General features: G+C 44.9%; 1 protein-coding gene across 1 annotated transcript in view; it reads right to left on the minus strand.

Annotated features, from left to right (window-relative positions):
- Positions 1-24,967, minus strand: part of LOC135394156 (potassium voltage-gated channel protein Shaker-like) — a 375,971-nt gene that overhangs the window by 207,258 nt on the left and 143,746 nt on the right. The window lies entirely within an intron of this gene.

Consider the following 24,967-nt stretch of genomic DNA (forward strand, 5'->3'; position numbering starts at 1 on the left):
ATCGTCGTGTTTGATTTGCGTACCATGGTACTTCAGGAGTACGACCACTTCTCCTCGGTTGGCCACCGTATCTACCTTCAGTGGGTACCCGAGAATACAGGGCTACACGGAAACACCTGTGCTGACGCGGCTGCGAGACGCGCCGCGCTTGATGCGGCCACGCCGGTGCCCCTACTGCCGCTCTCGGTGTCTGCGTGTTGCCTGCTAGTACGGCGTCTCTGCGGCGACGGCACCCGCCAGTTTTTGGTAGACGCTATCCGTACTCATGCATTCCTGCAGTCCATCAACCCTCACTGGAGTTTGTCATCGGCTGCCGCTGTACACGCGCAGAAGAGTCCCTTCTACATCATCTTCGGCCGAACGTCATCTGTTCACTCCTGTTCAAAATGAACCGCGTCCCATATCCCACATGCCCCTGCTGTGCCATAGAAGACGATAACTCCCATCAGCTCCTCCACTGTCGGCGTCACCTCCATCATCGGGCTGTGCTCTGGCAATGCCTCTCAGATCTTGGGTGCACGGACGTTTCCCTCGCAACACTCATTGGCCCCGTGCAGCAAGCTAGCCAGTGGAGTATCTCAAAGGCGGTGCTCCGCTTTCTGCGGGATACGGGCCTCCTAGGCTCCCTGTGAGTCGAGTTTCTTATTTATTTTTATTTATTTTTTGTTTGTTTTTCTTTAATCTTTCTTAGGGAATAGCAAGCCCGCGTGCTGCATGGCTGGTCTTTCCCCTATCTTTCTTTTTCCATTTTCTCTGCAAATAAACCCCCCCCCCCTCATTCAAACACTCAGACTCAACTCAACTCAACTACACAGAATACACAGTTCACACAAATACCAAAAAAAAAGCAAAGAAAGTGCATTGCGAGGTGGTCACCTGGCCGATAAGTACCGGAGAAGTGATGCTTTAAAGCGACCGGGATCAGTTGTGAGGACAACGTGCTCAGGAAGCCTGAGGTTCCAGTCGTTAATTGATTTCGGGAGAAAAGATTTCTGGAAGTTTGTCGTAGCTCATAGTGGTCGCTTTAATTTATGTATATGATCGTGACGTGGTGAGATATAGTCAGGTGTTAGAAGGAGGCGCTTTCTGCTACTAACGTTGTTATATCTAACTTTGTCTGTGTCACGTGCTCCATTTGTGCTTCCTTAGAACGCAAAAATACTTTCATCGAAAACAAAACTGCTTACAAAGTAGCGTAGCAAAGTAACTCGTACAAATGACACCGAGAGATAAAAAAAAAAAAAAAGCGCTGTGTCTTCGTTGTTCCCTGCATGCCGCGATGAAAGTCAATCCAATAATAAGCGGCAGGGACAAAGCTAAGCACTAAACTTGTATTTTTAATGCGCCATTTTCTCAGCGGTAATGTTGATGTGCTACACAAATACATGCTCCTCTCCTTCCTTTCTTTTCTTTTCTTTTTTGCGAGGGAGTTTCAACAAGAAGGGAAGATTCTTCCAAGAGATAATCCGTTCAGGGGAATAACGTTATTGATAATTCGTGACTTTACGTCGCGAGACACCAATGGAGCGACGCCACGCTGGTCGGCCAGAATACGAGCGCATTCAACAGTAACGTTGCCACGGACCAGCACTACGCCTGACCGGCATTCGCGGGGATGCGGGCTCGATTCCCCTGACTTTTCGTCAACAGCCGCCCTTGGATTCTTAGCTGCATGTCGGTAGCGCTTAAACGCTGTATTTATCCATATTGTCGATTGAGTCCTGCTACTACAACGTTGCTGATGTTCGTATCGTGTCCTGCTCATCTATCGTAGCAGTGCATAGCGTGCTTTAAATCTGTGCGTGTTTCGTCATCAGAAATTTATTGCTCTATTGCTAGAGTCTGGTTCCCAAGGCTGCAGCAAGCGTGCAAACAGGCGAGGATTTTTAGGTCGATTAATTCCACTTGAGCTGCGATGTCTGTCATATGCATAGAACTACGTATCAAGTTGGTTGTATTACTTTCGAACTTACATGCTTTTCAGCGACCCATAAGTTACATGGTGATTTGGACAGAGAATCTGTTCAGGAAGGCTAAGTTCGTTTAGTGTAAAGATAACCTGATGCATCGAGAAAAATAATCGGAACACGTCTATTGGACAGCGGGCAGCACCGTGCACTAGAGCCCTGCACGGGCCCGGGCCCCCGACAGGGCCCGCGGGCCGGGCTGGGCTTGTTATTGGCTGTGTGCTCCGGGCCGGGCCGAGCCCGAGCCGACAAAATACTCCAGCACCGCGAGCCGGGCCGGGCCCGGGCCGTTAAAATACGCCACCACCGCGGGCCGGGCCGGGCCCGGGACGACAAATATGTTCCCGAGAGTCAGGCCCGGCCGGCCTACGCAGTTAATTCCACACAATGGAGATGCATTAGTTCATATCATCATGCGCTTGCGTCATTCCTGTGCATATTTTGCAAAGACAAGCAAAGGATACTGCATTATGCTTATTCGATTCGACCCTCTAGAACATTCTCCAAGCCACTTTACATTGCTCCTCACTCCTCACATATTTCACAATCACAAAGCTTGGTGAGAGGGGTAGGGACTGGGAGAAGCAGTTTGTCGACAGCATGCTCTACCTCCGCAAAATCTTGACAGTGTAACGATAACGCCCATGCCCGCGTGCGTTCTGGATTTAACTTGGTCTCGTGCGGTTACGGTGTTAAACCGCCATCACTTGTATGTTTGTCTTCTCTCCTTATAAATTTACTTATAAATTTCTTTGATAATCGCCAGAAACGCGTACGTCGCGGTTGGAAATACTAGGCCGGATTTCTACTCGCCGGGTCACCGGGCCGGGCCGGGCCGGGCTCTATTTGCTTAGACGCCGGGCCCTGCCGGGCTCTAACTCGCTGGGTCACCGGGCCGGGCCGCATAAAAATATGAATGTCCGGGCCCGGGTCGGGCCGGGCCATTTTTCGATGCGCCCGGGACGGGTCGGACCCGGAAAAGTCGGCCCGTGCAGGGCTCTACCTTGCACAACGCTGTCCAACAGGGGCGTTCCGACTACTTATGTCGACCCATGAAGTGATCTCTACATTGAACGAACTAGGCCTCCCAGGATTTCTCAGTGATCACGTCAAAGACTGTAATACAAGACCACGGTATTTATCTTCAGGGAGCTCTAGCCACGTACTTCAGGTAATGTTATCCAAACTTAATTATGGTAAGTTTATTTTCCTCAACTGAACTTCGCGAAGAAGCGCGGTCCAGCGATTGCGCCCGTCTACGCATCCATTTGGGGTGCTTTCTCCAGCTGCTACCACTGCACCAGGAACAAGGGAGCGTATCTCGCGGGAGATTTGTTCAAATCTACGATGTGCTCCCTAATTCTAGCAATGAAATGATACTTTCACTTGGTAAGTCTAATAAAATTTCTCGTAGTACGTGCCAAAAGTACCCTATTCTGAGACTCACTGTTCTGTGGCATACTTTTTTTTTTATTACAACCTTTTAACGCACGTACAGGGACAAACTGGTACAACGAAACAACTTGACGGCCTACTCTTTAAATGAAGTGTTTTCGAATAGTCAAATAGCATCGTCACTGAAGTCAGTAATATTTTAGGCATTTTTAAGTAAGCAGATTTACAAAAATTGCTATCAAACAGTATGCGAATACCGTGGTGGTGGTGATACTGCTGAAAGAGCTCGCTGTTGTCGGCCTCACAGAGGTGGCCAACTGAGTACCGTATATGTTGGCAGAGTACCTTCTACGCCAATACGTAGACGGCTCTTTCAAAGTGATAGAATACATCCGGCCGTGCCGAACAGTTGAACGAACTGTGTCACGCACACCGATAGTACAAACTTCTCTTCCTCGTCTACGGCCCAAAAAGAGGAACACACACACAACACACGAGAACACATATTTGAACTGGTGCTAGCACTCCCATCAACAGCATACATATACAAAACTAATATATACATCTTGGCATGGAACAGCGGGGTGTCGCATTTCTCAATTGAGGCGACACCCTAGCAGCAAACAAAAGCGTGCACACATACTGAGAGATGGATAGAATAGGCAGTCACCCATTTCTTATTCGATCTTTTTTTAACAGCAAGCAGGAGGTTGCTCCAATGGAGAAATACGCCACCGCGCGTGTTCCGTAAAGTTTTGGCCCAAGGTGTGCAAAGAAACGACCTTAGGATGAAATGTTCCAATGATCCAGTGCTTCACACTATTTCACGTTTTGGAGCTCAGCTACAACACCTCTACGATAGGCACATCCGGTTTAACTCCTAGCATCCTATTATGTTTTACAGGGTCGTAAGCAGTAATAAAGTGGGCATTCACAGCATGAGGCACACAGACGGCGCCTCCCCCCTCCAGGTTAATCCATCGCTGTGGACAAATGGCTCGACTGTTAATTGCTTTTCCCTCTCGATCCATTAATATTTTAGTCGGCTCGTACGGGCAGGAGTTATATATTTCTATTTGTAGCAACCTTAGTTCTGCCAGGTTCTGCTGTGATTCGGAAGAATGCAAAGGTGATGACATGGGTGACCGTGCTTAAGAAAGATAGAAATGTGTTCCATGACAGCAATTTGTCATCTGCGAATTACAGTTGTGATCTGTTATACGGATTCATTATGTTAAACATATAATCACTTCGTCCGGTTTATTAGCGAATATTAGCCGCTATGTCTCAAAACTCAACTGGAACGTGCACTGCCTTGCTATTCCTTGATGGAGACCACGTGAACGCCGACACACATAACGCCAGCGGATAGTTGTGGAGAGCAGGAAATGGTGCACGTACCTGAAAAGAGAAACGAAGGTAGTTGTACATTGCGATGAAAATGCCAGAGGCAGAGGCAAAGCTAAAGGTAAAGGAAAAGGTTAATAGCAGTGACTTTTTAAAAGTACTATGGTTGTATAGTTACTCCTGATATTATACTGGTAGAACAAAGTTTTCCTATATAAAATATTTCCTCGTAGTCCAAAGTTTCCTCGATAAAGTACCTAGTGTGTCTCACCGCAAGACAAGCGTTTCTGTTTCTCCCATAGATCGCTATAACGTCGACAACAATGTGCCTGCCAATGCTAACATCACCGTAAAATCGAAACCGGATGTTACTAAATGGTTCGTTGTTCTCCGTTTTCTCTCTCTTTTTTTCTTTTTCTTCTTCTTAGAGTACGAGGCTCTGTTGAATAGCATTTGATCTTGTCACGTGGTGAGGAGGCCACAAAGCATTCCGAACGACTCTTTCAGCCTCAATATCAGCCTGCTCTATAATATCAGGATTTCACGTACTTCGTATATAAGACACTGTACAGTTACCCTATTCTGTAGCGCGCATCTAGGTTCCAGAAACGCGCGCTCCGCTTCAAAAGCGCCAATACAATAGTTGATAGGTGAAAAGTACACGCCGCCCGCGCATTTAATAAGAGGCTCTACAAGGTCGCGCCTTTCGGAGCAGCAGGGTGGCCAGCAAGGACGCGAAAATTTCAAAATCGATTCCTGGAGGGGAGAAAGGAATGATGGGAAAGCCACGAATCGGCGCAGCGACGCTCATTCAGCGGCATTCAAAAAGCGTCGTGCGTTCACGGCGCCTTATCGCAGTGCGCAGCGGCCAGGAAAAATGGGCTGCAGCCAGTATTGATGGAGGAAGTCCTCCCTCATATACCGCTTCTCAGACCTCTATTAGTGCAGTCTATTAAATAGGGTGACTGGGGAAAGAGAGACGTTGATAAGAACTATCTTCGTGCTCATGCGGGTGCCTATTTTTTCCCTATGTATCTAACCGCAATAAGACAACGTAGTGTTTGAAACGTTGTAGTACATAAAATTACTACAGGTCATACGTGCGTTTGAGAAAAGTTATTTCCATAGTTAAATGAAATAAGAATATATTATAAAGTGTTTAGTTCTTCGAGTTCTTCGAGAGTTTAGTTCTTCGTTAAAGTAGTGTTCGAGGTGCTGTTCTTCGGTTGAACGTCACTATAGACAACGAAGCAGTTCTCTTTTGTTTATTCGGTGTTAGTAAAAGAAAATCATCGATGCTATTAGCACGGACGTGAACAGGCGAGGGGAACAAGAAAAAATGGAAGAGAGCAGGTTTTGCACGCGTCCTGGGCAGACTTCGAGGAAGATGTGCCCTGTGGAATGTGTGCCCAGAACGCCCATTGAGAACCTGAGGCAACGCGACAAGCGTTGGTTGGGTTAGATTAGATTAGACTAGATACAATGAAAAGATTGGGACAGTTTTATGCGAGGACACCCTTACCTACTAAGTTTCGTTAACACAGTGAAACGTGGTTAGGTGGTTAGGAACCATGGGAAATAACGGCGTAGATGGATACTAAGTTTCGTCGCTTGACTAGAGGTATACACCTTCTCATTGCCTTATCCACCACATGAAGCCATATGCGAGTAATTTCTCACGCAAACAGCGGGTTGCCCAGGCAGCAACGCTGTTTTCAAATTCAGCGACCAAAATCAGGTAGAGGCAAGACACGAAGCTTAGGCGCACCGCACCCGGATACCGGAAAGTTATGCTTCACAAGTTCACAAATTTCATCGTGATTAGAACCGTTACAGGTTCGGACTCCAACCGCAAGTGTGGGTGCCGCGAAAATGACAAACGCATGATACATTCACCTACGAAGAATCGGAGTAGCCCACAATAGAGGCATAGAAACTTCTCTCTCACTCACTTTCTCCTCATTTTTGTTTTACCCAGTACTTTTTCTCCTTCAGTCCTCCTCTCCCGCCTGGCCTACGTAGTCACGTGTCGCTTCCTCTGCCTTAGCGCACCGTCTGGAGGCAAGCTTTGGAAGTGACTTGGGGAGAATTGCATTCATTCGTCGCGAGTGGGCGCTCTTTGGCGTCGTGCCTCCTCGTTGTTAAGAGCAAAAAAAGAAATGCTCTATTCGTTGCGAGAGCGAGACACATGTGCCGGACATCGCACAGACAAGCTTCTCGGTATTCGAGTCGCTGGCGTCATGCTTCATCACGGAAAGAAAACAAACACTAGTGACAGGAGAGCCATTCATGAAAGATGGTGGAAGGAAGTGTCTTGCCCATGAGAATATTTGGTTATGCTAGTTTCAGCATGGTGTCGTGCGAGATTGTTTTGCGACATCTTAGAGCAAATAGACTTAGCACTAAACAGGCCGGTTGGTACATGTCTATTCCAATCAACAGATCTTAGAGCAAGGTGGCTACAAAGTAAAAAGAGCGCGCAGAAAGACTTTGGGAACATTCTCGTGATACGATTTGACATGCGTCAGATATCGATTCGCGAGAGGGACGGCGCGACAGATGAACCATAGAGGCCTGAAACTTGCTAACATAGCCTGTAAAGCTTGCTCTGCCACATTATAAGAGTGCATGTGGCAAAACCTGCTTTACATTACTTTCGAGCATCAATGTTGCAGTATATCCTCTCATGTGCGGTGCGGTGAGATGGCCAAAGCAGCTCCAACAACCTGAGCTGTGTGCCCTGGCTAATTACCTCAAGGACATACGTGATGAAATATTTTTTTGTTTAAATCATTCAGTGCTTTCACACATCAAGCGTCATGGAACAGCTGGTCGCACCAGTGCCACCTACGTTTCCAGTTTTTTCTTTCTACTTCTATTCTATTCTGTTCTGTTTGTCTGTCGCTGGGGTTTCCTAAAGTTAGGGTCGTGGCCTTGTCAAATGATTTTTACCAGGAATATATATTTGTCATTCTCTAGATAGTTCTCAGTTCCAATAGCTCTGAAGGCTTTTTTTACTTAATTCTGCCACATGTGGTAATGCGCCCTGTAGCCATTATATTGCCAATATCCGGTGGCACTCGGTCCACGTAAAACTGAGCAAGTTTGCTTGAGGAGGCCTGTGGCGCCATTCTACGTACTAAACTGAAGCACGTTATATTAGGTGCTCGTACGCGATGCATTAACCGTGCATTCACACGAGCGACATTTCCCAGAATACTACAGCGGAAGATGCGAAAAACGTCATAGCTTTCTGCTGTCACGTGAGCGCGAGCGCTCAAGGTTGTCGTTACCACGACCTACTAGATTGTAACGACCATGTCATAATCGGCAACCCCTATAAAGAGCCCTGTCCGCACGATCCGCTAGGGGCTCTACTCATCAGCCCGCGAGATATACGTCATGACTGGACAATGGAAATTTGAATTTTCAACGCGCAGAAGCGGACGTACGACTACCGTAGCAGACGACAGCAACATCTCCTGTGAAAACGTGTAGAATGATGCTGATAATCAACTTTAGAAAGAAGCATCGCTCGTGGGACGTCCACCGCTTGTACAAAAATACTAAGGTAAGCCCAAGTACAAAGTGAAAGAGGAGCAGAAATTGAGGAAGCAATAACCGGGCCGATGAATAGCGCCACCGCTAGCTTCCAAATGCGGTGCTGGGAAGGGGTGCCTATGACATGGTCGTTATAATCTAGTAGGTCGTAGTCTTTACGTACACTGCTAACCGTGGGGAATATCCTGCGACACAGCCACAAGATATTCCGTAGCAGACGACAGGAAAAGACGCTGACGGTGTCGTCTGCTAAGTGCGCAGTACGTCACTCCCGATATTCCTGCATCGTGTGAACACTCAACATAACACGGGACAAAACTGCGGCTCAGTGAGCCGTGTTTCCGCTTTTTCTTCCATTAGAACCTTCCGTGACGTCGCTCGCGTGCTCGTACACGGTAATGTCCCTGGGCGGATTCACGGTAATAAAAATTTGATTGGCTGCACTGTGGGAGAGGAGAATCAGTGACCAAATCGCAGAAACATGAAAATGAGCGCGCAGCGACCTGTGTGGCCGAGAATTCTTCGCGAGTCGCATTTTCCTCCTCATTCGGCTGCCTCCGAATGGTACGAACAGTTGGCTCATTTTGACTCTATTTCAATTTAATCACTGATTATCCTCTCACATGCTGAAGTCAATCAAATATACCTTACCCTCTGAAGACAAAACATGTCCTGGGGTATTAAAACGCCGCATGTACCGTAAGCAGACCAATAGTTGAAGTCACTATAGTTAGTTAGTTTCAACTGACAATAATCGGAAGTGGTAGCAGTAATGCAAGTTATAACAAAACAAACAAAAAGACATTTGTTTCGAAAACAAAACTATGTTGATCCGATTTGAGAAGGTGCAAACAAGGATGATTTCACTGGCAAATATAGGATGGAGTCGGGTTTCACCCAAGACACGATGTACGCGAAGGATTTTGTGATTGAAGCCCTTAGAAGGCATATGACATCACAAAGACGACGAAGAATCCCGTCAACGTCCTCGGAAGGCACAGACAGTAAAAAAAATCAACGCTGAAACTTTCTTGTAGCAGAATAATACTTCTACACTACACTTCTTCACACCTGAGGAAATGTAGTCAGCTACAAGAAAGCTTGTGTCAGTATATACTGTTTAAGACGTATGACATGCTTGACCCTACATACACTCTACAATCCAAACAGTTATGATCGACAGGACTCACAATTACGAACAACGAAGACACAGAGAACAGTTTCTATGGTAACCGCGCCGTTTGTAGCGGGAAAAGCTCCTGGCTAGAAACCCCTGACCCGCGAAATTGCAGCACGTCGACGTGAAAAGGGAGGCCTCGCATTGTCAGGGAGAGAGGAACACACGTATAGAACGGAAGAAGGAACAAGTAATATAGGCTGTTACAACCAATGCGGATTTCAGCCGAGGAAAGTTTGATGCAAAGTGAATCACATTTTCATCATCATTCATCACTCGTCGATTCCTCAAAGATGTTGCCTGAGGAACATCTTTCGTGGACACATCATATCTTGTACTTAAGGGCTGCGTTAGCAAATGCAGGTGGTATCTTAAATATCTTAAATGGAGCGAAAAAAAAAATTCTCCGGTGAAGGCACAAATCATGTTCTACTGTTCAACAATTTACTCTCGTTTTTATTATTCTATGCTGGTCTGGGGATCAACTACAGAAACAAATCTACAGCTCTGCATTCGCTGCGGGCTGCATTTGAGCGCTACGTGCTATAGGTACTCCAAATGTACCCCAAATGTACTACCGTCTTCGGGTACCAACGTTTGAGTTTTCTAGTACCCGTCTCTTTTTAACAATCGTCGCGATACTATGTTAAATGCAACATCCCTTGGTGATTTTAAGCGTCGGTTGGTTAATGAAGTTATGTGCCAACTGAGTAGATGCTCCATACGCTGCTCTTTAGATTTGTTGTGTTGTTTTTATCTGTTGTCTTTGATCTGTTTGGTTATCCTGTGGCAACTTGTTTGTAACGATTGCGTCATTAAAGTTCCTTGTTGCCGTCATTGCTTTTGTTTTCTTTTCTTTTTTGTATGTATTCAACTCAACTCAACTTGTTGCCGTTTTTTTATGTTGGTTATTTGCTTGTACATATTCCTTGTTGCCATGATGTGCTCTTTATACCTTTTTTTATCGCATTGGTGCTGTCAAGGTGTTGTGTGCTGAAGACCTGCGCCTTGGGGGGTTTAGTTCCCCTTTTGCGGGAACACAGGTGCTTGCCTTTAACAATAAGTAAACAAACAAACAAACAAACGTACTAGTTCACATAACAATTAAAAAAGAAGCACGGCCGTTAGAGGATGTCAACCAACAGAGTGAAATAGCGAGCCAGAGAATGAGAAACGAGCTCATCTCAAATTATTTTCCTGCGTACAGCTCGGCTACACTGGGTAAGAGAGTTGGACTGAGAATGAAGCTCGTTGGGTTCCAAACCTGTCGTGTAGAATCTGTTCTGTAGGTATATTTCTATTTTGTAAATTAGGTTAAACGAGAAACTTTCGTAATCTTCACCAGCATTTTCTTACTGGGGCACTAAAAGGGGCACTAAAATGCAAAAGCAACTTGCTTTCAAATGAAAGTCCGCGTTTCAATTAGTGTAATGTAAGCAAAATTAGTTCACACAACGCTACCGTTTAGAAGAAAAACGCAATGAAAACAGAGCCGTCTTTGGCGGCAACGAATCAATGCTCAGGAGGCGAAGATTGGCGGCATCCAATGAGACAGCAGGAGAAGCGCGCGCATACCTATCGTGGCCGTGTGGACTTGGAACTGGTCCGATCGTAGTGTTCCGTATATACGCAGCATGATGCGCACTGCTGCATTTTTCAATACCGATTCACTGAATTGTAGCCCACAACAGTTCTCGCGAACGTTCCACCGACAACATTTATCTTCACGTCCTTCGGAGAGCGGCGCCATTCCGCTTCGCAACGCGCACTATTGACGCATTCCATTGGCAGAGCTGGGTCAAATTTTTGCCCCGGGAAGGGACAAAAACTGTTCCAATGGCAGAACCGTGTCAGACGTTGAATGTTATATTGGCGGAGCAAGGGCAAAACGTCTGCTCGAAAGAGCAGTAGTTTTTGAGCCACGTGACCAAAGCGAACCCGGGAAAGCTCGGGCTCACGCGCTATGCGCAGCGCGCGCTTCGTACCTTGAGAGATTGTTAGCATTCCATTGACGAAGCAAACCCGTGTGATCCCGCCGGAGCATGCACTCAAAACCCACCCAGCGCGGGACAAAATCTGCTCTTCCCATGGAATCCGCCAATATGTCCCCGTTTTTTTTTCCTTTTCGTCTAATAAATATATCCCCCCCCCCCGCCAATATGTTTTTCACCGGGACTGCTCCGGGACTGCGTGGCACGCGCGTGCATGCGCAGCATCGTGATAACAAGTACGGAGTTAACATAGCGTGGAACGTAATTTGAAGTGAACTTTTTTTTTGCATTATGTATAATGTAAAATCCCGAGACTAAGGAACACAATAGGGCAGACACAACACGAAGTCTCAATTTTGCATTTTAGTGCCCCTTTAATATATTTTACATTTTGTGTGCCCCTATACTCCAAAGGAATTCGTTCGTGGAGAAGCTGAAGGCGTGACATCGTGTCAAAAATTTGGCGGACCTGCGTGTGTCGCCTATACCAGAAAAGCATGGGCTCCACTTGACGCTAACCTTTCGACGTCAGGGGTGAAGGGAGAACGTCGCGTGGAAAGTCAGGATCGCTGCTTCGTGGTCCAGACAAGCCTCCTCGAACTGGCAGTCCTGCTCGGCAGCCAAACCAGCAGTCGAAAAGAGAAGTACTTCAACTACTTGCCAACAGAAGCCGTTGGCCAAAGCTAAGTATTTGCAATCAATTTCGCCACTACATCGAGATGACGGGCAATGACGTCGGTCGCATTCTGAAAAGGCAGTTGCCGTCGCTCATGCATACAAAGTATTAGCTGCTGTTTCTTTTCTCCTACTCTGCCACGTTTCCGCTCAAAGAAGCGAAATCTGCAACACAAAACGCGCACGAAGAGCGAAAAACGTTCGCGCGGCTTAAAGCATACTTCTCCGCACGTTTTCATGACCAAATCGATCAAGTAGGAAACAGCAGAAAATACAGGATTTCTCTAGAAAAGTGAGTCAGCCAGGTAACATTGAAGAAGACCGTACGAAGGAAAAACAAGCTTTCCTTTTTGACATATCCAGGAGTGCCAGGTGTTTACGCAACTTGATGAACATCAGTACGACTCAGTGTAAACTGACGGAAAATGTAGTCTCGTGCCTATTGAGCGAGACTTTGTAGCAGCAGGGCCGCGTTCGAGAGAACAACTGAGTACGTCAAATGCATGTGTGAAACTATACATAATTCTCTATCAATCTCGGTTGGAACGACGTCGTACTATTGAGATATGGAATGTATTGAAAAACTGAAGGTGTTCAAAGTGGAGTTACGAAATATCGTGAATGAATAGGCAAATTTTAAGGAATCCCACGCTCCAGCTCGTAGCTCGATTTCGCATTCTCTTAACAACCGGAGGAGCGAATGATGCATAGCGAAAATGTCTGACATTTCAGAGTTTTATAACATTTTACGAGTGAAATGTACAGATATATCGTAATGTAAGGTCATTACTGCCATAAGAGGGCTGTCGCTTGAATTGAAATATCCATCAACGGAGCTCTACTTTTGTGCGGGACCCGGTATGTGCAGATACTACGGCTGCATCAATCATCTCATAGCTCAGGCGTAAAACTTTAAATGGGGCTTCTCCTTCCGAACCGTAGATATGACAGCCATTTCGCCGTCGCATGTGGTTGGAGGTATAAACATCACGTTCAATGATATCGTCTTCCTCCAGCCTCTCTGGGACGCATGATACAAATGACGTCGATTCCTTACAGATGAGAATGCGTGATATATCGAGAGATCCCGCAGCGCAGGAATCAACGTAGGTAGTGCCACTGCTAAGCAGAGGGCGTTGTTGCCTCGATGGACGAAAAGCTTTGCGAGCTAGAATGTTCTTACGGTGAACGAAGATCCAATTGTCGACTTCGCCATTGGTTAAAGGCATCTTTATCGCTCGCAAAACTTTGAATAACGGTACCTTCAAGGATAAGAAGCACCTTCTTCGAAAGGGGAATCAGTGCCAAGAATGTTCACCGTGTAACGGAGCTCGCTTGGAGACATCTATGATGTGCTAGGTCAAGTCTTTGGACATCCCATAGTTCGAACCAACTTACACTTGGACTTGGAATACCGGTCAGCTATCCCGTCGATCGATACTACAGGTTTTCCCGGCGATTTTAATCCAAGTGCAAGCTAAATTAATCCACGTGCTATGCAAACTTTATGGGGCATGGATTAATTTAGCCGGCACTCGGATTAAAATGGCCGGGAAAACCTGTAGTCGCCTCCTATACGTTCTTTTAATCTTCTGTCGTGTATCTTATCTAATCTTAATCTAAGCTATAATCGTGACGTTGCGCATAACTGAGTCCAACAACGGCAAGTTGTTCATGCCTTCACCACTACCACTAACCTAGAATAAATTGAAGCCATAGCCTAGGACTATGTAAAAGAGTCAGCAATACTGATTCTTCCGTTTATAGAAACTAAAATTGGTAATATTTGCGCTGTTTTCGAGCAATCGATACGTCACTGACGACGGTTCCAACGCATGCCATAAGACTGGTACTTGTTTACCATAGTAAGATACGTGAAACCTCATATAGGGAAAACTTGTATACTTGACAGACATATTTTAAAGACTCTCGCTCCAATTACTCATATCATGTTTCCTTTTGGGTTAATTTTGCATTGCACGCAAGATGAGAAACTAGCAACAAGGTTTCACTTTCACCAAAGCACGACCATCCAACTACCTGTATGATTTGCATCCCGCACGCAAAGAGGGGGGACATGTTTATTTAAAAAAAAGAAACGGAATAGGGTCTTACATCCTTACATTATATTATATGGAATTCATTATATACATTATATCTTTTATGTTACACACGTTTAGTTTTCTGCGCACAGTTAACGTTAAAAGCGCGTCTTTCGGAACCTTTTACGGAGCTTCCACGACGTGGGCACGGATCTTCAACTTTCACATAGCGATCGTTGTCGTTATATTTAAAGCTCGCGCGCTTCAAAGCCGCTGTGGTAAGGAGAGAAGATAAGGTAAGGTAAGGAGAGAAGAATCACGGGCCGAAGTGATGCACTTACCCCGCGTTATGGGATAACGACAAGTTGGAGACTGGGCCCTTGTTTCACTTCGTCAAAATTGCATATATTATGCAACTTCTCTGAGGTGGAACAATGAAGGCTTTCTCAAGTTTAGCTTCTTCCTCTTCTTTATAATGCTCGAGACAATGGCTTTAAGAGAATGATAAAAATGTGCGAAGAATCTGTTGCATTGTTTTGTTGTTTTATCTATGTCTTAGAGCTTAGCGATGTGATTCCTCAGTAGCGTTTCCTGTGCTCCATAAGCGATTTGTAGCGTGCAAGTTGTGAAGAGCCTATTATCTATGGGGTAGAGTATCGCCCCTGGCGGTGAACCTTCCCAATCATCATCTTAAAAATAAAGTTGTTGTTGTTGTAGTAAGCAAGTTGCAGTAATCTAAGTGTAACGCGATATAGGCGATGTGCAACTTGCAAAGCTTAGAACTTAGACTTAGAACTGGAAGTGCATAGAATGGGAGAAGGAAGCACAGGAGAGACGCTGTCCGGTTCCGTAAAGCAGAAAGATAAATTTCGAAAGTGACGTCAGAAGTTAGGAATTGTAAGTCTTACTCACTTAGGCTTCACCTGATTTCGCTAGTTGCGGTCTTGTAGCAGGGACGTTTGCATGTATGTGATGATAGGTTCAGGTGTTATGGTGCACAAAGTCGTGGTGCGCCAAACAATGATCAATAATGGACAATTAAAGTTACAAATTGAGAGTGGCACGTTAAAGGAAAAGAGTTTTTTATAATTCGGTGTTAGCGCTTTCGGTGTTAGGTTAACTGAGGCTATGAGCGGCGTATACACGTGGACTGATGGAGAGAGGACAGCAGGAAGGAGTGGGTGATGGGGGCGAGGGGGGTTGTATGCGGCTTGGGTCGACTTCGGGGGGCTGTGTCTGGAAAGCATGCGGAAGGGTCCCAAACAGTACAGCCGGTGGGTGCGGGGATCCGAACCTGCGTCACCTCCCAGTCTCGGCGTGGAAAGCGGTCTTCCGAACCACTATGCCACGGGAGCTAGTAAAAGGAACGACGCGTACAATTAAAGTTGATTACGAAAATAAGTAGAAGTCGTATGAAAACTACAGATCCTCCGAGAACCGTTCACTTAAGAAGTCGCAAACACAAGAGAAAAAACAGAGGGGGTTATCATGCAGCAACAAGGGGTGGTGAAACGGTAAAATCATTAGAGAGTTTTAATGTATCCGACGCTATCGCCTTTGCGTACGTAATGAATAGCGTGGTGGTTCTGCACAAAGCTCTCTGTATGTCTTGCGCGTGCGCGGAACCACCAACGCTACCCTTTACATACGCAAAGGCGATAGCGTACGATGTAGCCAAGGCCATAGTCGTGATCTATTTGTTGTTGCTGTTGTACGATGTACTAAAACTCGCTATTATAAAGCACAGAAAAGTGTCGCTAACGCTAATGGGTTATGAATTATGATATGATATGATGGACATGATACGAAATGGGCGTCACTGAGCGTTACTCCTTACAGTGCGGTTGCCGGGGTAGAATGTGGCTTCCGTGTGGCTCTGAAATGTAGCAACGGCCCGCCATGTAGAAACAAGGAAGGGAGTTGCCTCAGGACAGAAGCCGCCGATATTTCGAACAGAGACTGTTCTTCTTCTGGGCCTTCTTTGATGCCAATACACTCTAAGATTACTGAGGGAAGTTCGGATGTTTTTTCTAGTGGGTTGTCCCGTGGGACCACCGAATTTAGATGGAGATATCACCCCCCTACCTTTTGTACACTGTCATAACACTTCCCTTTGTCTTTTATGCACAACTTTTCCCATCCCCATCGAGTGTGTACTATTGCGAGTCGCTTATAAGCGGATGCACATATATTCCCAGAATAAATACGCCCATATACGCCCAGAAGAAGAACAGTCTCTGTTCGAAATATCGGCGGCTTCTGTCCTGAGGCAACTCCCTTCCTACATTCTACCGGTTCGCTGGATTTCTACCCATCTACATGTAGAAACAAGTGCGTTAAAACGGCGTTCTCCACCCTTAGGGTAGCCACATGCGAAGTGATTGACGCCATGCATAAAACATGACAAGACACTATGCAGTGATGCTCCGCCATGCAACTTTTTTCCCCTCAGAAAAAACCGCGACGCGACGCAGAATCGGACACTGCGGGATTGCTTCTACTGTTTTCCTCCACAACCCACAGTGAAACATTCATCCATGTTATACTAACGAAGTAGAAAGTAGTGTTTTCTCCTGGTTGTGCAATAGGATTAACCGCTAATGGAAGGCGCCAGTAATGCGGTTCCTTATTTAGCTATAGAATCTTCCCGAAGTCACAACAGTTTTGGGAAGGTCGTATGAAGGTCACGTTAATGACAGGAAATCTATCTTGCAGACGCGGATATTACGTGACATTCTAACAATAATAGCATTTTATATTTTCTGTCGGACGTCATTAAAACGGAACAGAGAAATAGGAGGCAAGGTAGCTGGTACGGATGCGATGAGGGAAAGATATTCTTGAGTTTGAGGAGTAAGCACAGGAACACAGACTAGGGGAACATGGAAGAACACGAAGTCGGAGTCGTTTGAGTTGTCTCGTCAGCGCCTTCGTGTTTTTCAGTGTTCCCCTAGTCTGTGATCAATTTCGAGTTGTTTCCCTTTTTGTTTGTTTGTTTTTCTTTTTCTTCTTTTCTTGTTGCTTTCTTTTCTGGGAATAGCAAGCCATCGCAGCGCAGGATAACCTTTCCCTCCTTTTTTATAATAAACATATATTCATATACATAATATATTACATATAGGCTGAGGGAAAAAGATAATCAAATAATCAAACGTCCACGAAGTTTTACAGAAGTTGCAGAAAAAGACGCAGAAAAAAATTTAGGGAAGTTAGAAACACTAGTTTATTACGTAGGGAGACGCTAAAAAGTAAAATGGGCAAGAGGTCGGCGATTATATATATATATATATATATATATATAGGACAAGTAGGTAAATATATCAGACGGCTGCGAAGTTGAATAAAAGTGAAATAATAAGACGTGGACTACAGATTATAGGAACGTTAACAAAAACTAATTTATTTAATGGGTAATTTAACACATAGATTAAAAAAATTTTAGAAGTAGATTTTTTATTTATATGTTAAATAACCCATTAAATAAATTAGCTTTTGTTAACGTTCGTTAAGGGGCGATGGGGGGGGGACGATAGGGGAAAAAAGACACCGGAGGCTGAAGTAGGGAGTGGGGGAAAGTTATTTATTAAGGTGGCGTTTAAACTAAGGGCCTGGGGAAGTCTACGTTTCGGCGGAAGCTCCGCCTTCTTCGGGACTAAGACGAAAATCTATGTACAAGGTCTTTTAAAAGGTTGACCTTTTAAAGGTTGTAATACGTTACTGATTAAAAATGTAACGCGTTACTTTTCCCGTTACTTTTAAATTGTGTGCCATAGCAAAGCCAACAAGCCTGCACTGAATGCAACCATGCAGCTCTTGTTGCAAATTCTAGTATGAGACACCAACATACGTGATAAGTGAAATTCACAAATACATTTGAAAGCAACATACAAAACACATACACGCGTTTATTACAGTTTTATACATACATTTAAAACAACATCGAAACTTCGGCTTCGTTTTGTTACTGTTGTTGTGTTCAGCCCCACAATTTATCAATACAGTCACCTATTTTACTGTTGCTCTAGTAGGTCGCGGTTGTAATATTATCATATCATCATATTATCGCGGTGGTATCATATTACTGTGGTAATAACGCGTGTGTATAACACGTGTGGACTATAGAGACGGCCGTCACAGTGACGTCTGCGTCATTGCTTCAGTCGAACTGGTGGTGGAACAGAAGAACAGATTGGCTTGCTGAAAACGGTTGCCATTGTTGACAGAAGCTTAAAGAAGTAATCAATTACTCAGTAATTGATTGCCGTCAATTGTAATCGGATTACTTGGAAAATTACTTGCTCACAAAATTAATTGATTACGTTAAAAAATGCAGAAAGAAGTAATTGATTACTAGTAACACAATTACTAGTAACGCGTTACGTACAACTCTGTTCAGCAGGTAATGAGGTAAGAGATGAGGGCACAATTTCTTTTTGTACCTGTTGACGCGTGCGTGATCCATCACGCGAAGGCCTGTACACATTAAACCTGAGAAAGCTTTAGTGTCATTGTTTGTGTGTTACGTTCCATTAATGCCAGGATGCTGGAGAGAGAGGTACCTAACGTTGGGTAACTTCTGTGGATGAATATAGAACGCATGCGTCACGTTCGGAGAGCAGAAGTGGGAAGAAGGGAAAGAGGTCCAAATGAAATAATAGTACCGTGACGTTACACGTAAGGTTTGTCTGCGCAGTGTGGCGACATGTTGTTCACGTGCCACAAGGTAGGACTGCGGATAATTTGGACCAGCTGGGATTCTTTTGACGTGCGCCGGAAATCTCCGACACACGGTGCTGGAAACAATGTTTATCTCCCCAACATTGCTACTGCCCTCGGCCTGGATCGAACCCGCGATCTTGAGCTCAGCGAGCCAGCACGTTACCGACTGAGCTACCGAGGACGGTCGGTCCAAATGAGGACTTGAAAAACTCGACAAAAAAGACCGCTGGTAATTCAATTGAATTTGGATACTTCGTTGAATTTTTTTTTTTTTTGTACACCGACGCGAAGCACTATAAGAAGTCACGTGATAGAGGTTTACAGGAGTATAGAGTTACAGAAGAAGTCGTGCGAAGTAACAGCTTAGCTTTGTCGTTTCGAGAGAGAAAGCTTGATTACCGTGCAGTTCCAGTCGTATTGTATGGTTGCTTGTATAACATACTGCAAAGCAGATGGATAAAATACAGACTACATGACGCTTACATCAAATGGGTGTGGTTCCTTTAACAATATGGGAGATTTCTTTACGACAAATCGACAGCGGCTAACAGAGGAATAATAATACATTTTTCGACAAGGCAAATAATACGTTTGATAAATATTTTACTGTAATAATTAAATACAATATATAACTACTAATTAATATATCACTACATGCATATTACTTATAATTATACATTATATTACATAGTTTACTACACCGGCGGGAACCAAACTACCTATTATTTTAAAAAAATTAAGGAGCCTTTCGCCGTTTGGGAGATCCGCGGGGTTTTGGGCGTAAAACTTACTTTGGTAAGCTTTAATTTAATATAGGTAATTAATTTAGTGTTATTGATGAAGTTAAATAATTTAATTATTTTAACCCAACACCAAGCCATTAACAATATCCCATGAAAAAAACATTCATAATGCGCCTAGCGAGACGTATACTGAGCTCAGTTATTTACTGCGATACTTTTAGCTTTGCTTGCTGCCGCTTGTGCATGAACATTCATGTTGCACTAATGCACACTATATACTGAAACAGAAGTTGTCTAGTTTCTCGTTCGGAATAGTTATTCGTGTGTGCAGGAATCTAATTTGGGCCCGCAGCGCGCCCGAGCACGTATTGTTAGGTAATTCAGGTAATTCATCGTGGGTGTAGCTTTCCTTGAAAATATATGTTCCGGCGTACGGCGTATGTTCCGCTAGGGTGTCGTACCGAGGAGAAAATACACCGCTCGCGTGTTCCGTAAACTTTTGTCGGGACCTGTACTGAAAATCAAGTGCAATAGGGGTGGGCGGTATGTGTCTTATCAATGTTCTTGAGTTTTAGGAATCTGTTCAAGGCCTTTCACCTACTCGTCCATCCCTATTGCACTCGACTTTCTTCCGTACATTGTGCTGCTTGGGAACATAAGTTCGCCCGGGAACTCCTGCCCCCCAAAGGAGTAATGTACTTAAACAAATACTTCGCACGCACTTTTCTTGTGACAAAGATAAGATTTTGTGACACATCGTGCGTGTTTCGGTTTCTGTTACAACGCGGTCAACTTGACGCGTCAGATAACAAAGATAACAAGCAACATTTCAGATATGACACAAGAAAGTGTACCGGTACTAGTTTACGCAGCAATCTTATGCGCTCTGGGGGTAGCACTCATGCAGTCGCTTTCCTTTAGTTTTGGATGAAGCTGTGACATTAGTGGTATTCTCTTCACATTACGAGTTGATAACGTTATCACAGTCACGCACAATTCCACATGTTAAGTACACAGCATGGTATTTCGTGACAAGTACCCACACCCCTTAGTTCAATTTTCGTTTACGCTGATAACAATTTCTCCAAAAGCCTAGGATTCCAGGGTACGCGCTACATTCCGCAGAATTAGTGCAGTTAAGGGCTGTACATCCGCCTATTTTTACGTTGAAAACACGCTGATGCTATACGACTCCAGTAGAACTTCGGACCGGAAGCGTAAGACCACGTGACTTTGCAATATTCGTTACGTGATTTTGACAGGAAGTTGCAAACCACCCATTAAAACGGTGAAAAGAAACAGCAGATTAATGCAAGGATGGAGAGGTGAAAGGACAAGTGCTCCGATGACGGGTTTTCTCTATGAAGACTCTCTCGCTACCGTAATGGCTCTTGACGTCACAGATGACGTTTTCGTCCAGCTTCGCAGTTTCACGAGCACATCAAGTGCAGGTTAGCTTGGATTAGATTAGACATAAGAAGAAACGGTCCTGGATGTAGCTCTCGTACTTGGTGTAAACTGGCGTAAAAAACGAGAGAGATATGACATATCGGACGCCGAACGGTTCTGGGTCGACCACCATTTGTAATCTCTTTGAAGATTTCAACTCCTCGGTATCGTATTCGCAAAATAAGACCTTGCCAAAGCTGCCTTTCTTTCTCGCGTGGCTAACAGACGCTTCATATTACCCACCGACGATTCGACCGTCTTTTGAGCTTGTACTTGATAGTACAGTACAGTAATTCTAAGGGACTTCAACGATTATATGTCAAAGCGTCCAACGAGCAGGAGGATCCAACGTTGGATCCCCCTGCTCCTTGTATACTCCAACACGATGAATCTTTCAGCACGTTTGGATCCTTTAGCTCTTTGTAAACTTCTTCACGCATTCCCCAATACTTTGCAGGAAAGATGTTTTAGTGTACCGTGGATAAGGTTATCGGAACCAACCGCAGTCGTGCGTGACTCAGAATCTTATCCACTAGTTTTTTTCCGGATGGTACAGTTCGACGCAAGCCGCGTATCAACGGTCTGTGAAAACTCTCTATTAATACCGCAATAAACAGATGGCCGAAAAACATTGCGCGCGGGCGGTTGGGGACTATACTATGCATCCGTGGCATGCACATCACTGCGAACGGAAAGCGCGGATACGCACGGAGCCGTAAATCGAAATGAACGGTAGCATTCGTGTGTGTTATTCATACCTGGCTGAATGTCATTAAATTACTGTAAGTGCAAGGAATGCCATTGCACAGTCATTACTGCCAGCCAGCCTCATGGGCACGATATATTTATATTCGTTTTAATGCAACTCCTTTTAACTGCTCCATCACGTCATAGTTTTTTGGGCATTATGTTCTTTGTTGTGCCCCCCCCCCCCCCCCCCCCCCCAAGTGAGGCCCTTTTTCTCACTTTACTTCCATGCAGAGTACGTTAGAAGTGTGGCGGCATCACTTTGTGTTACTGTTGGGCCAAATCGCTATGCAGTACATACAGTGCTTAATATATATATATATTCCAAAATACAATAAATATACGAGAGAATACACAATAAATATATTCTAAATAAAAATATTTCAAAGGCCAGAGGGGCCGACATTGCGAAGAACTATTGAACTCCAAAAGGTATATGCTCTCGCATGGCCCGGCACTACCAATGTCTATCTCACGAAGGACGAAACCTCTAAGTAAATTTTGTTACGTTATGTCGGAGCTCTCTACTTTACAATTTATTATTGTTGTTATCTATCATTGGGTCCTTCGTCTTGCATTGTATCCTTCCTCCCGTTGGATCATTGTTCCCTTTGGATCTTCCGTCTCTGCGTGGATCCAGTGGATCCATCTTCACGTTGGATACTTGTTCACGGTGTCACGTGACCCGATTGGATACACCTTCTCGTTGGACCATTACGCTCGTTGGACACTCGAGCCACAAGCGGACTTCAACCTGTTCCATCGAGAAACATCTGCTGGCATTCTTGAAGAGACATTGTTTCACATATCATACCCGTTAAGTGTCTGTAGAGGGTAAATGCAAGGTGCCGACCGTTGAGAATTGACCGGGCGTTAAATGGCCCTCACGTGGACAAAAAATGTACCACGGATGCCGCTCACGATCAATGCTTTTTCTGGATTTGCAGAAACAGAAAGCGGGTCTTGTGCGTACCAAGGGCGCTCACTAGCATACAATCTCCAAAGGAGAAGAAACTTTTGGCCCAGTTTCGCGGGAAGTAGACGAGGGATTGGATTGGAAGAAAACGGAGACAACAAAGAACCTGGGCGACCTATTTCTTGCCGAAAGAACTTGAGGGGCGTAGTCAGACAATGGACTAACGCCTGTTCTTTCATTTTCTTTCTTCTATTATTACACGTCATCGTCGTCGTAACGTCGTCGTAACGTCATCGTCGTCATGTTGCTCATTATGTGTTAGCACCGAAACTTTGTTATGTGGAAGGGTAGACAAATGAAGAGAGGACAGCAGGAATAAGTGGATGACGAGGCGACGTTAGTGCGCGCCTTCAGCAGAATTTAGGAGGGTTTGCGCCGGCATTGTCAGGAACGCCTTGCGGAGAATGCAGGGAAAATCTGAGGTAGCATAGTCAATGGTGGGATTCGAGAACATCCCAGTCTTCAGCATGATCTTGTACAACAGTAACGACTGGTGCTGCATCGACAGGTATGTGATGCATTATCCGAGCACGTAAAAGGTTTCGGTCTCATGAACAAGGAAGGGTAACGAACATATTTTCGTTACAGTTTCCATTTTCGTTGCTGTTATATATTCGTTTCCGTTATCCGTTTCTGATACCAGCCTTTCAATTTCGTTTCCGTTACATTTCCGTTGTTGTTTCCGGTAATGGAACAGCTGTTAGAGAGCTGCGGGAGGTCAGTCCGTCCGGCTCTGTGAGCACCCTGCTTTTTCCCCCAAGTGCTGCTTCGGGGGAACCGGAAAAAATGTTCCCGGAAAAAATGTCCCCGGAAAAAATGTCCCCAGAAAAAATGTTCCCGGAAGAAATGTCCCCTGGAGAAAATGTCCCCGGAAAAAATGTCCCCTGAGAAACATGCACTCTTGGTACGCGTGGAATTTTTGCGCAATCCCCGGTTGCGATATTGCCGGCCTTGAAGTCCTCGGATTCAAAATAAATACGAAAATATCTAACCACTTATTAAGTGTTTTTACTTTGAAAGCTTGGGCCACTTTCACTTATGATTTCGCGTAGAGAATACACTGCAATCAATTGTCACGTTTGTTGATACAACGTGCACACTTGGCTGGGATATTCTTATTTTGTTTCTTTCTTCTTGTACTAAAAAGTATATCCTGCATGACGTCACACTGACTCGTGTGCAATCAGAACGCCGGGATTTTGCGACTGTAGATTTTAGGCCTGATGACACAGCTATCCTTTCAGGTTTGAGGGAATTAAAAGCGGGACGTACATTTTTCTGTATCTGCTCGCGTGGAGTAGCGGTTAGGATGATTGCCTTCACGCCGAGACTGGGACGCGGCGCGGGTTCGAATCCCCGTGCCGGCTGTACTGTCTGAGGTTTTTCCTGGGTTTTCCATCGGACTTTCCTGACGAATGTCGGCAAACCTAGCCCTGAAGTCGGTCCTGGACGCATACTAACCCCCTGCTGTCCACGCCTGTACACCGCGTACAGCAAGAGTTGCTTCGCGGCGCTAACACGGAAAAACATTTTCTATGCTAATTCGCACAAATGTGAAGTGTCGCAGAAAGGCGTACGCCGCCCAGTTTCAACAAATCAGGAGAGAAGATGTCATTCGGAATGGCTAGGAGCATGTCAAGTTCTTTTTTTAAAAGTGCGCGGATCGACGTGCAGGGTGATGTGTAAAAAGGAAAATAAAATGCGGGGGGGGGGGGGGAGCAACAAAATTTACAGGCAAAAATGTATTTCAATATGCCTAGCGGTGTCATGCGTTGGGTCTCGGGAGCCCCATGACTGTACAGGCAAAACACAACGAAGTAAATTCACCAAAAAATGACCCTGGTCACCCGCAGCGACTCCCTAGGCAAAGAAATGCTATGTGTGAATAGTAATTTTAAAACGGAATTGAATACGAATAAATTAAGCGACTCGTCGAATAACCGTAATTGGATACATATACAGCATATATTGGAATATAAACATGTACGGTATGCGTAAGTATAGCGCTCACTCTGTTCTATGCCCTCCATGAGCCGGCCTTACGTGTGCAACTTCGGGACTATTCAAATATATTCGGTTTAGAAGAAACATCAATTCGATTTGGAATTCGAACATTGAATTCCATATTTGATTCGGAAATGGAATATGATATACGATTACTCGCTTCGGTGCTCAAAA

This window comes from Ornithodoros turicata, chromosome 5, assembly GCF_037126465.1.
Source record: "Ornithodoros turicata isolate Travis chromosome 5, ASM3712646v1, whole genome shotgun sequence".
NCBI lineage: Eukaryota > Metazoa > Arthropoda > Arachnida > Ixodida > Argasidae > Ornithodoros > Ornithodoros turicata.